Below are 14321 nucleotides of genomic sequence, written 5' to 3'. Positions count from 1 at the left end.
ATTAACCTACACAGATAGACTGAATTTCGAGATACAACTCATATATGTCAACTGAGGTATTCTACGCTAGCACTACGTTTATCCTTTTTTTATTATTTTTTACTGCAGCACTAGGACTCAAACAAGCGATAACCTTAACATTATAACGCAATATTACTGGACGTTATATATGTCTACCACCTGTTTTTCTTTCCCACATTCCTTAGTTGACGAACACTTGTCTCAGCTGTTGAATCTGTGTAGTAAATCATCTCTGGCAAATTCTGACGTCATTGGTCAGAGCCGACGGGTTGTATCCCGTTCTTCAGTAGGCCCGAAACATTTAAGTTACAGATATGCTGCTAGTATGAGGATCACAGCGATACATTATTGTGCAGTTGGTGATAATGGAAGACCCTCTTTTTCATACCATACACTAAGTCATCAGCTTCTAATGCCTATGCCGGAATAATATTCCAATATCTTACTCGCTAAATGTTAAACATTACCACTACAATTGAAATTTTGAATTTCATTGGAATCTGATATAAAACAGCGATGATCTATGTAAACCTCTAATTCGCCGTATGATTGAAAACTCTTAACAATTATTATTTCATACTGTAAGCTCTAGTGTATAATGTTGTTCCTAGTTTAACCAAGCACCTAACACTATGTTGGTATCCTAGGTGGATGCTTCCAAGATGGATCAAGAGGAGGAGAGAATAGCTAATTGTAACGTGGATGCTGCCAAGATGCAACAAGCCCATCAATATTTACAAGAGAAGACAGTTGAGGGTCGCATGGGTGCTGCCGAGGTGGGTGAAGCGTGTGGAGAGATTGTGGAAGGGGTAGGTGAGAGTCTCAAGGATGAATCTCAGATTGAGAAAACATGTGGAATTGAGGAGGAAGCTGCAGCTAAGGGTCTCATGAATGCTGCCGACATGGAAGAAGCGAGTCAAGATTTAGAAGAGGAGGCAGCTGAGAGTCTCATGGACACTGCCAAGATGGGCGAAACATGTGGAGAGATTGATGAAGGGGCAGGTGATGGTCTTATGGATGCTGCTGAGATTGACAAAGTACGTGGAGATGAGGATGAAGGGGCAGCTGAGTGTCTCATGGATGCTGCTGTGATCGAACAAACCCATCATGATTTACAGGAGAAGACAGTTGAGGGTCGCATGGGTGCTGCCGAGTTGGGTGAAGCGTGTGGAGGGATTGTGGAAGGGGCAGGTGAGAGTCTCAGGGATGAATCTGAGATTGAGAAAACATGTGGAATTGAGGAGGAAGGTGCCGCTAAGGGTCTCATGAATGCTGCCGACATGGAAGAAGCGAGTCAAGATTTAGAAGAGGAGGCAACTGAGAGTCTCATGGACTCTGCCAAGATGGGCGAAACATGTGGAGAGATGGATGAAGGGGCAGGTGATGGTCTTATGGATGCTGCTGAGAGTGACAAAGTATGTGGAGATGAGGATGAAGGGGCAGCTGAGTGTCTCATGATTGCTGCCGGGATGGAACAAGCCCATCTAGATTTACAGGAGAAGATAGTTGAGAGTCGCATGGGTGCTACCAAGATGGGTGAAACATGTGGAGAGATTGAGGAAGGGGCAGATGAGAGTCTCGAGGATGATGCTGAGAATGACAAAGCATGTGAAAATGAGGAGGAAGGTGCGGCTAAGGGTCTCATGAATGCTGCCGACATGGAAGAAGCGAGTCAAGATTTAGAAGAGGAGGCAACTGAGAGTCTCATGGACGCTGCCAAGATGGGCGAAACATGTGGAGAGATTGATGAAGGGGCAGGTGATGGTCTTATGAATGCTGCTGAGAGTGACAAAGTACGTGGAGATGAGGATGAAGGGGCAGCTGAGTGTCTCATGGATTCATCTGGGATCGAACAAGCCCATCAAGTTTTACAGGAGAAGATAGTTGAGGGTCGCATGGGTGCTGCCGAGGTGGGTGAAGCGTGTGGAGAGATTGTGGGAGGGGCAGGTGAGAGTCTCGAGGATGAATCTGAGATTGAGAAAGCATGTGGAATTGAGGAGGAAGGTGCAGCTAAGGGTCTCATGAATGCTGCCGACATGGAAGAAGCGAGTCAAGATTTAGAAAAGGAGGCAACTGAGAGTCTCATGGACTCTGCCAAGATGGGCGAAACATGTGGAGAGATTGATGAAGGGGCAGGTGATGGTCTTATGGATGCTGCTGAGAGTGACAAAGTATGTGGAGATGAGGATGAAGGGGCAGCTGAGTGTCTCATGGATTCTGCTGGGATCGAACAAGCCCACCAAGATTTACAGGAGAAGATAGTTGAGAGACGCATGGGTGCTACCAAGATGGGCGAAACATGTGGAGAGATTGAGGAAGGGGCAGATGAGAGTCTCGAGGATGATGCTGAGATTGACAAAGCATGTGGAAATGAGGAGCTAGGTGCGGCTAAAGGTCTCGTGAATGCTGCCGAGATGGAAAAAGCTCATCAATATTTAGAGGATGACACAGCCGAGAGTCTGATGGGTTCTTCCAAGATGGAGGAAGTTCGTGTAGATGTTGAGGAGGGAGCAGCTATGAGTCTATGTAGCCAACCCTCGGGTGCCGCTTGCACCCACTGAAAAAAATGTTCGTTTGTTCCTAAAGTTCTTGTTTGAGTTTTGATTTTGTTCTGTGTGTTTTTTGTTTAGTTTTTGTTCCATGTTTCGTTTTTTTCTGAGTTCATTTAATGTTGTTTGTGTTTATTCATTTTCAATTTTCAATTACAATCCTTGGTTTGTTTAAAGTAATAAATAAATTTTACGTATTTCACCAACTGCTCTCTTATTTTTTTAGTTTGCATCTGCAGCAATAATAGTTGCCGAATTGAATGTACGTTTCATTTTCAGTTTATTCTGTAGGTGACTCTCTCCCTGTCGTTACAATTAAATGAACAATATACTATACCCGAGGCTCAGCCTAAGGCTTTTATGAAGCTCATTTCAGTATCACTGAAAGGTCTGTGATATATACACGATAATAGTCATCAGTAAGTGCTAGACTCACTTCTGTATTGCAAACATCACATAATGCCGATTTACGTAGTATGATTTTATAGTTGTTAGAGAGGGTTATGTAACCAGCCCTAATATGTTTGGTCCGATGTCTCTAATGACTCTGGGTAAGGTCATGGCCTACACCACTCTCCGGAATTATGACCTATCTATGTGAGTGTATTTCATGGCTGCAAGACGTGTGGAAGTGCTTTGGATGAAAAATGACGAAAGAATATTGCAGACATTACTGTAATCTGTTCTCCCCTATGCAGCTAACTTCTTTGCAGTAGAAGCGTACATACTTAAATCTGAGAGTTGACAGATTTGGGATATTTTATTTGTGATCCTCTCTGCTTCTCCACTGAGTTTCTGTGTAGCTTGTTTAAAAATACTGTCATGGAATTCCGGAATGTACAAACTGTAGTCAAGCTACCATAGTCTCATTTTTTTCTGGTATGTTTGTGCGCTAATCATACATGCGCAATAAACTGGGTTGTTTCAATTTTCCTCTCGTTTTAACTCGGGAAACTCCGTAGAGAGGAGAAATAGAGTAGCAGTGGTGCTGTGGGGAGAAGTCAAATTCGAGCACGTGTCCTTCTCTGACCAGCTTCTCATTTACGTAGCACGGTACTATGATACACTCTAACGTGAAAAAAATGTATCGTATGCCACTCAGCTTAATTATGACACTCATTCCTATCCTCTGTGAGTATTCTTGCACTATGTGTTCATCAGTAGTATGTAAAAGGACCCAGTTATTTACGGTTAATGGGCTACGAAAGTACGTTCGTGAGCAACAGAGATTCTTTCCGTATGCTACAACAAGGTGTATTATTTGGAAGCAATTGTGTGGTGGGGAAACAAAGCATACAACTTTGTAAGTACATACAGTACGGGTTTATAGCTGGTCCGTAACACAGTCACTTAAAAGTCTGAAGAAATCAAATATGGCACCATACACCTACCAGAAATTGTGGGCAATCATAATGGAGGCAGAATATTTACAAACGGTACACAAAGAGTGCACACCTACCCACTGATTGTAGAAGTTAAGCAAGTAGCCGTAATAACAAAAAGAATGTGGGCTCGTCGGTGTATCAGCGTAACAGAATGCACAACATCGACATTCCAAGAAAGAAGAAACATCATCGTCTATATAGTTGTGACCACGTGCGAGCGTAGTAGACATCGTCCACACATCGACTACAACGCACACGAAAGATTTATATCAAATTCACATTAACACACGCACACTGCCTGATCTGATTGCTATGCACAAGGAGCGGATGCACATTGTCTGTACAGTCATGCACACATGGCTTTTTTAAAACGATGTTATACACATTACGCACCATTTAATAGATCTTGATTCCGATAGAATTCACACTAATATCTTTTCTCAGTGTATGTTTGCACACGCATTCTGCCTTAAAAGAGAGCCATTGATGAACGATGAGAGCTCATTTTCTGTGTAGCCATGGCCACATGGTACATGGAGAACCGTGGCATACAGTTTACTGAGCGTAATATCATTCTTCATTGGAAGAACGTTCACACGATAATATTTTTATACAGTACACACGAAAACACTCTTCTTATTCGATATGAAATGTCCGAGTTAAAGTGAAAGCCAATTGTAGGTGTGGCCATCAACGACAGTCCATGGAAGGCAATGACTGATGCGTTTCACACAAAGAAATCGTCAGTTGATTCAATACAATTTGCTGGAAAAATAAGAAAGGAGCACCTGTAATTTAATAATGATAACATCAGCAGTTATAAAGCTAAAGGCTAAAGGCTAAAGGCTGGTGATTCAACGATTGCACGATCGAAATTCCATCAGACTTTGCTCTCCCTAATGAATTTACCAGATATATAAAAATTAATGTACATTATAACACTTCGCTACTATTAACAGACATACAAAAAAGTGATTAATCAGTTACATTTGTAAATAACTCATTCTTGTACGTTAGACAGCAACCTGAAGGTGACGCTCTGACGGAGCGACCGTTCACTTAAAAGACGAAGATACGATGCCCATCGTGGCCTACAGATGAGGCAGCATCGACTTTCTGTTCCACGGTAGAATAAATTGAATCATTTCCGTGACCAACCACGGCACAACACATTTCAGACTACTGTATATCTCCGTCATACCTATTTTGTTTGCATTCTTTTCCAGAAACACAGTTAGTTTACAACTTGACATTACAAATGCATTATGGATGCATCAGCAAACATCCATGCTCCTGACTCACCCCACGCTATCTACATGGTAATAAAATGCGGACACATAATGGAAAAAGGGGGTATGTGCACTAATTAATAACTAAACCTATTATCCACAATCTTCCTCAAGAGGCTACTGGTACACTGGGTAGGTAAAGTTATTAAAAACATAGTAGTACTGATACAACTAAAAATGTATTAACATTTGTACAATGCAAGTAATACCAAAAGCCGTACAATGTTTTCATTAAATGAACGTCCTTCTTCCATTATGATAACCAAATGGTGATTTTTATTCCCTGTATACAAACTCACTGTTACCGAGACACAGAATTGAGTCGGAGTTCGATACAGACTGATGTATCGAGATAATATGGTTGTGCTAGATGTTAATTATTCGTTGAGTATACTAAATGTGCTGATCTCACGTTGCTAATCGTTTAAAATTAGAGTGAGGTTGCCTGCGTACGTCTAACCTGCACTCTTCATCAGTAGGAATGTAAGGGGTTTATGGATCAGGTGTGCACACCATTCCTTCCTCTGAAGATGGTAGGTAGAGACTAAAACTGTGGCAGGTGAAGGTCATGTCCCTGCCTAAGCCGTGCCTATTTCTGTCATTTCGTAATGTCTCAGCGCTCCAGTGTCACGCAAATAGTTTACAAGTCATGAAAACTAAGACAGCCAGTCAGACTACGGTATTAAACTCTCCTTTAAAACGAAACTGCCAAATGCACTCCTTGTTCTCTGTGAACTGAGAATATTCAACGATCCGTATCTCAACAGGTTCTTCTTTCCGAACATGTCATTATTCACTTCATTCAGTTCTGAATAATACTACATCCTGCAAGAATATCTGAAACTTTTTAAAGTAGCAAGCATCAGTTATCGCCTACATAGTGAGAAAATTCCCGGTGGTATATGCTTACGGGTTGAGTCAGATTCCGAACTAACTGGTAAGTCTGTCAAGATCTCTGTCTGTAGAAAACTCTCTTACAGATATTCTTTCTGGTGAAACGTCCAAATGAGTGAGCGTAGAACTTGTTCCACAGATCTGCAACAGACGGACGTTGTCAGTAGCGCTGTATTATCATGTGAATCTGCCCGGCGACTTCTCCTGAAAACTGGATTGACCTACGCTTCTTTTCCCATCGCTTGGTACCGTCAGTTGCTCCAGCTACCTAGTTGCTCCAGCAACCTATAATAAACTGGTAATCGAAGGGATGCAACTTCTTTGAGTGACCTCTGTAGAATGTCCCAGCTTCTCATCCGACCTTGATACGTTTCCTCTGGCAAGCGATTTCAGTTGATTTCCTATATCCTGAATACTTGTCTCAAAACTAATACTTCCACGTTTGTGCAATGGCTGAAAGTAGCATCCTAATTACGATCTGTTGTGATTTTCGGAAAATTGAATTCAGCAATATGGTCTTCTCTTATCGTCTTGCATTTCTGTGCCAGTATGGCCAACAAAGTGACTGATAGATAATTCCGATTATTTAAGCAGATTTGCAATCAACTTACGCATATTCAGTGGAGTAAAACTTGCAGTAGTCACAGTATGAGCTCGTTGAGTTCTACCAAACTGCCAATGTGAGCAACGTATACTGTTTGTGCTAGTTCATGCGAAACTGTTTCCACAAAACCACAGTGCAGATAGGTAATCGAGAATGCACGTTGCTAAATTAGAACTCCATCTCATATGTGTGCACGTTTCTGCAAACAGCATTGAACATACATCCCAAGCAAATAAGTCAGTTAAATGTCTCATCCGGAACTCTCCCACCTAACGCCATCCTAGATAAGTTTTTCGCTTTACGTTCTATCCACATAGATCGCCTTATGTCCAATGTCTTTTTTTTTCTTTTTGAGGATCAGAACTGACCGAATTAGGTCCAGTAATTATGGAATCGTTTTCAATGTAAATGTAAAACTGCAATAGCAAAACGAGCATCCAAATTAAATAAACAGTTTTCTCTGGATGTACGAACCAACTTGCCTTATTACCGTAAGTGATTGGGTTCATTCCACAATAAGGTGGAAGGGAAGGCAAATACGTTGTCAGATGCATGTGAGAAGAATGCTAAGAATAAGTAAATAAAAAAACACATTTGTTATATCATCATCACTATTCCCTGACAGTATCAGTAGTTTGTTTTCCACTACTTACGACCATACGTAGTGGGAGATAGAAGTGAAATAGTCCGTAGTAAGAACGTTCATACTGGCTGTGATTCTCGGCTTAGCATTATCATTAACGTGAAGTATTTCGGAACGTGTTATAGTGGTTTACAGGTTCAGGAAAATATGTCACATATGTTTTTTTAGGCGTTGGAAGTCAAGACCATGCTTAATATCTGAAGTTTTTGCACGTGAAGATACTAATTAAGAGCAAGGAAATGTACACAGATATAAAGGACTCTAATATTACAGGTGTGAACTGATAAAATTGTGCTGCGTTAATAATCTTAGAGCAGATATAGGGGCTCTGATACTATACAGGATCAGCGCGACCATCTGCTACGTGTCATTAAATACTTTCAGTATAACGACTAATGTTTTATCAGGACAACTGACATATAGGTAATTAACAACTCCACGTGATTCACTGTTAATTGAAAGTAACACTTTTCTTTGGTACAAGATTCTGTATAATAATGTAAAAATAAATTACGTTTTCGTTAGGAAGCTCCCTTTGTGAGGTTACGACGAAGCCATCGACATACCTCTGTGGAAGCCAGAAGTATCTGTACCGTGTGACCCTACCGATTAACAAATCGCTTCCTATAGGATCACAGGCGTTTAGTTAAAGGTATTGGGCAAGGCTAAAATTAATAAACTGAATTTATTTAACAAATTTTTGTCCTAGTGGCGTTATAAGAATAAAAATAGGGGGTTTATGATACTACTGAATGAAACAGTGGTCTCTAAAGGGCTGTATATATTACACTTCGCTACATAAGAGCACACGAACAGAAAACTATTATGTTCATTTAGCACACTACTGGCCATTAAAATTGCTACACCGCCAAGATGACGTGCTACAGACGCGAAATTTAACCGACAGGAAGAAAATGCTGTGATGTGTAAAAGATTAGCTTTTCAGAGCATTCACACAAGGTGGCGACACCTACAATCTGCTGACATGAGGAAAGTTTCCAACCGATTTCTCATACACAGACAGCAGTTGACCGGCGTTGCCTGGTGAAACGTTGTTGTGATGCCTCGTGTAAGGAGGAGAAATGCGTACCATCACGTTTCCGACTTTGATAAAGGTCGGATTGTAGCCTATCGCGATTGCGGTTTATCGTATCACGACATTGCTGCTCGCGTTGGTCGAGATCCAATGACTGTAAGCAGAATATGGAATCGGTGGGTTCAGGAGGGTAATACGGACCGCCGAGCTGGATCCCAACGGCCTCGTATCACTATCAGTCGAGATGACAGGCATCTTATCCGCATGGCTGTAACGGATAGTGCAGCCACGTCTCGATCCCTGAGTCAACAGATGGGGACGTTAGCATGACAACAACCATGTGCACGAACAATTCGACGACTTTTGCAGCAGCATGGACTATCAGCTCGGAGACCATGGCTGCGGTTACCCTTGCCGCTGCGTCACAGACAGGAGCGCCTGCGATGGTGTACTCAACGACGAACCTCGGTGCACGAATGGCAAAACGTAATTTTTTCGGATGAATCCAGGTTCTGTTTACAGCATCATAACGGTCGCATCATGTTCGCATTGACGGCACTTTGAACAGTGGACGTTACATTTCAGATGTGTTACGACACGTGACTCTACCTTTCATTCGATCCCTGCGAAACCCTACATTTCACCAGGATAATGCACGACCGCATGGTGCATGTCCTTTACGGGCCTTTCTGGATACAGAAAATGTTCGACTGCTGCCCTGGCCAGCACATTCTCCAGATCTCTCACCAATTGAAAACGTCTGGTCAATGGTGGCCTAGCAACTGGCTCGTCACAATACGCCAGTCACTACTTTTGATGAACTGTGGTATCGTGTTGAAGCTGCATGGGCAGCTGTACCTGTACACGCCATCCAAGCTTTGTTTGACTCAATGTACAGGCGTATCAAGGCCGTTATTACGGCCAGAGGTGGTTGTTCTGGGTACTGATCTGTCAGGATCTATGCACCCAAATTGCGTGAAAATGTAATCACATGTCAGTTCAAGTATAATATATTTGTCCAATGAATACCCGTTTATCATCTGCATATATTCTTGGTGTAGCAATTTTAATGGCCAGTAGTGTATTAGCTTACTTTATACTGTAACTAAAATACCCATACCTTGGCAAAGATTGGTTAATCAGTTTGGGAAAACAACCACGTTCGCAATAGTTCCACAGTGTTTCCCGAATATTAATCATGTATGAAAGAAGTACAGAAATACTCGTGCCTGCACCCATTGTCTTGACTGAGTACACGTTGTGTTCGAGATTACCAGTAAACTCAACTGAACGGTGGAAGCCGTAATGTCAGTCGGAAATCGTTACATACACCCTGCAGCTTAGTTAGCGAACGCCTCTGTCGCTCACCATACTTAGCGCTACCTGTGGCCACGGGCGGCTGCCGTAGTGGCTGCAGCACTCTCAGTCATCTGACCTGTACTGAAGACTGCTCTCCTGAGAACCGAAACTCTATGTGCCTCTCTCAACTGATGTGTCCGCTGGTGATTCGCTGATGGAAGTTTGTTCTACAGAGCGCTCCCAATTAGTATCAGAAATTTTACTTACTTTTCGGAGTATGCGTGGTGTCGGATAATCAATGACTTACTCTACTGAGCACCAGCCAATCAGATTCTTTGTAACAGTGCAAAAATGTACCAGTCATAGGTTCATTGTGCTGGAGCTGAGAAACAGGCAACTTCTGACTCCCACCATCTGTCCTATGTCACGTTCAACCAATCAGGCGTTCTCCATGTAGACACATGTGAGTTCTGTTCTTCCACTCCTGAATTTATTTGCATTATCCTGTGTCAGTGCTCGCCCGTTTCTTAGCAGAGTCAACAGAATTTCAGTTAGCTTCGCAGCAGTCTGTCATCTCAGGGAGCCGTGCTGTTAAGCACATAATATCCAGATGGTCTTTCGTCCCACTCCAGCCTTACCTTTTCACCGTTGTGGACCTAGCAGTCCCATAACGTGGGAACACAGCGTGTAGCTGCTAACTCACGATATGCCCCCTCTGCGCCAGTGGACACGCCAAGTTAAAACGTACACATCAGCTTTCCATCGTTTAGGATGCAGACACGGACAGTGCCTTTGCCGTGGAGCTCACGCCACGTGCTCTGTACTGTGGCCTGACACCGACACACGCTCACTTCTTCTGGTGGTCTGCGTTCAACATGCAGTCTGTAGGATTCCCCGCTACTCATTTAAACAATCGCCCAGATTCAGGAAATAATGTGGAAATCTAGTGTTTGATACGAATATCGCTGACGTCATTTTCAACAAAAAATTTCTTTCTTTCTGGGAATTGATTTAGATTCGTTGGGTTAGTGAAGTTAACGGAGTTTGACTATGGCACCAGACAGGGTTTACGAAAACGTTTGCACAACACCCTGGTTTGAGATACATGCTTACTTTACTGTGTATTTGGCATACATGAGTTTGTGCTGTACTGTGGTAAGTAGTATAGAAAAAACCTTCACGAACGTCACCTACAAAACAGGCCACGAAAAATGTCTCATGAGGTTAGATCTATCACTTAAGAGGCTGGTTTCATTCTTCTGTGGGAGCTAAACTCATTATGTCAAATGGTTGAAATGGCTCTGAGCACTATGACACACATCATATGAGAGCATCAGTCCCCTAGAACTTAGAACTACTTAAACCTAACTAACTTAAGGACCGCACAGTTCTCTATCTTAGTTTTTAACTGACGTCTTCTTATAGCCTACATTCAAGGGCTACTAATTTATTATATAATCTGTTTAAGAATGCTACGTGAAGTATCTAAAGCTTTATCTATGATTGATATATGCCATCCTAGCTGAGTAAGTAACTATAAGATCAAATCACCCACAGGTCCACGTTATTGGGCGCTTCAAAGTGAATAAAGTCGCAGACGATAACCCACCATTTAAGGATCAAGACAGCGACCTGACTACTCACAGAGAGATTTGCCTCAAGGAACGAGATATAATACCGGTTGATGCGCCGCAGGAGGGCCCCACTGAGGTAAGTCGACATTGTTACTAACATTAAGAGTAAGCGTGTGAGAGCGATGAGGAAACAGCTGTGTCTCTGATTGTACACACTGCAGAATTAGCAAATTAGACAGGTGATATCAATCGAGATAATCTCATGATTTGCACACATCTCCATGACTGTAAAATGCAGTTGTCTCTCATATTTACATGAAGTATTAACAGACTGAGTCACGATATTAGAATCCAATAATACAGCAACCGTTGGTTGGAAGACCCAAATGTAAATATAAAGTACTACTCAGGGAATGTAAGATTCCGTTGTAAAACTGTCACGGGGTCGGCAAATATTACTCGTGTTACAGACGCTAGCATACAACGATAGTGAGTCCTCCAACCGTAGAACTACGTTATGACGGGTCTCGACGGTCCGAAGGCAGCTACCAGTCGGAGACACATCCGTTTAGCAGTACTGCACGTACCAGGCAATGCTGTAAGATCAGCAGCTGAATTTCAGTTTGCGACAAAGTCGTAATCGAGTTAGTGCAACTTATGGAATTTTCTGTGGAATACCATTTATGATTGGCTTGTCTCTTACACAGATGTAAGACTTCGGAAAATATCCTACTGCATCATAGCTGAAAAATTATACGGTTGCTAGTGAGGGTACGAACGTCTGGCTACAGTGCGATTGTTGCCGTTGTCATTGCTGTCAAGGATAGCAGAAGTTCTTTAGATGCTGCTGTGTAATGCAAATCTCGACCACAGTAGCATACACTCGTCTGGTCAGTCACACCTTCAACAGTCACATTAGCGCCAAGAAATATCACAATAAAAAGCAAAAGTTCCTATGTACTTACATATATAAATAAGTACAAGTAGGCAAACCTTTTAGTGGAGCAGAGCACTTCTGCGTGCTACGTAAGAGTCAGTGGATGTGAAACCAGCAGCTGGGAATAATTGACGCCATGAATACCACCAAAGAACATGTGAAACGGTAGAGGATGGATAATGCAGTCACAACAGTTACAACACTTCAACGATTGTTGCCTACAAGAAGGTTATTATATCCCATCTAACACGGATGTTTGAAATGGTATAATTACTACATCTAGTACGTTCGCTTGACAACGGTACTTTGGTATGATCTCTTGAAACAACTGAGTAGGATATATTCGGTCTCACAAACATTCCATCTGTGTAAATAAATGATAGTCTCACCTAAAGAACGTAGTCATCTCTCTTCCAACACTGCTCACACAATGAGAGCACAGTTCGATGCAATTTCGTGGGGTTTGCTGTGTTACGACACTTCTTCGAACATTGAAACAAACGTGATCTTGTTAAAGAAATGTCAGTCCATACTATCAATTTAACTTGATAAGAAGTGCAGTGGCCCAGGTTATGAGAAAGTATTACTGTCTCTCATTGAGGCGAATAATAGGTTTCCCACGTGTCTCCATGCATGTTCTGCTAGAGATACTATGCCCACAGTAGATTTCAACACCGTAATACTTAGGTTTTGGAACCAAAAAGATAATTAACAGGGTATTACCACATCCTTAAATGATGTTAGTCTATAAAGTGGAATTACTTTGTTTTCGACAGATATAGGCTGCTCTAGAATTAAGCTGATTAAGTTAAAGCTAGAACAATAGTGAGGATTTTACTGTGTTCCAGAGTGAGCAACAAGTTTCAGATAAAGCGTACAAATTATGACTTGATGTATTAAAAAAAATACTATGACAAAGCTGTCGCGGATTGACAAAACATTTACTCATAGTGGGAGGTTAACAGGGCAGCATGTGCGAGATACACAATGCGATCAGAAGTATCCCAACGTCTGGCTGAAAATGACTTACAAGTTCATGGCGCCCTCCATCGGTAATGCTGCAATTCAGTGTGGTGTTGGCCAACCGTTAGCCTTGATGACAGCTTCCACTCTCGCAGGCATATGTTCAATCAGGTGCTGGAAGTTTCTTGGGGAATGGCAGCCCAATCTTAACGGAGTGTTGCACTTAGGATAGGTATCGATGTCGTTGGGTGAGGGCTGCCACGAAGTCGGCGTTCCAAAACATCGCAAAGGTGTCCTATGGGATTCAGGTCAGGACTCTGTGCAGGCTAGTCCATTACAGGGATGTTATTGTCGTGTAACCACACCGCGATAGGCCGTGCATTATGAAAGGTGCTTGATCGTGTTGAAAGATGCAATCGCCATCTTCGAATTGCTCTTCAACAGTGGGAAGTGCTTAAAACATCAATGTAGGCCTGTGTTGTGATAGTGCCACGCAAAATAACAAGGAGTGCAAGGCCTCTCCATGAGAAAAACGACCACACCCTAACACCTCCGCCTCCGAATTTTACGCTGGCAGATGACGTTCACCGGGCATTCGCCATACCCACACCCTGCCAACGAATGGCCACATTGTGTACCGAGATTCGTCACTCCACACAACGTTTTTCTATTGTTAAATCGTCCATTGTTTACTCTCCTTACACCAAGTGGGGCGTCGTTTCACATTTACCGACGTGATGTGTGGCTTATGAGCAGCCGCTCGACCATGAAATCCATGTTTTCTCACCTCCCGCCTGTCATAGTAATGGCAGTGGATCATGATGCAGTTTGGAATTTCTGTGTGATGGTGTGGATAATGTCAGCCAGTTACACATTACGACCCTCTTCAACTGTCGGCGGTCTCTGTAAGGCAACAGACGAGGCCAGCCTGTACCCTTTTGTGCTGTACGTGTACCTTCACGTTTTCACTTCCCTGTCGCACCGGAAACAGTGGACCTAGGATTGTTTAGGGGTGTGGAAATGTCTCTTACAGACGTATGACACACGTGACACCCATTCACCTGATCATGTTCGAAATCCGCGTGTTCTGCGGAACGGCCCATTCTACTCTCTCACTATGTCTAATG

Source organism: Schistocerca nitens, chromosome 7 (assembly GCF_023898315.1).
Source record: "Schistocerca nitens isolate TAMUIC-IGC-003100 chromosome 7, iqSchNite1.1, whole genome shotgun sequence".
NCBI classification, from domain to species: domain Eukaryota; kingdom Metazoa; phylum Arthropoda; class Insecta; order Orthoptera; family Acrididae; genus Schistocerca; species Schistocerca nitens.
The sequence above is the reverse complement of the archived record's forward strand: the minus strand, read 5'-3'. Positions refer to the sequence as shown.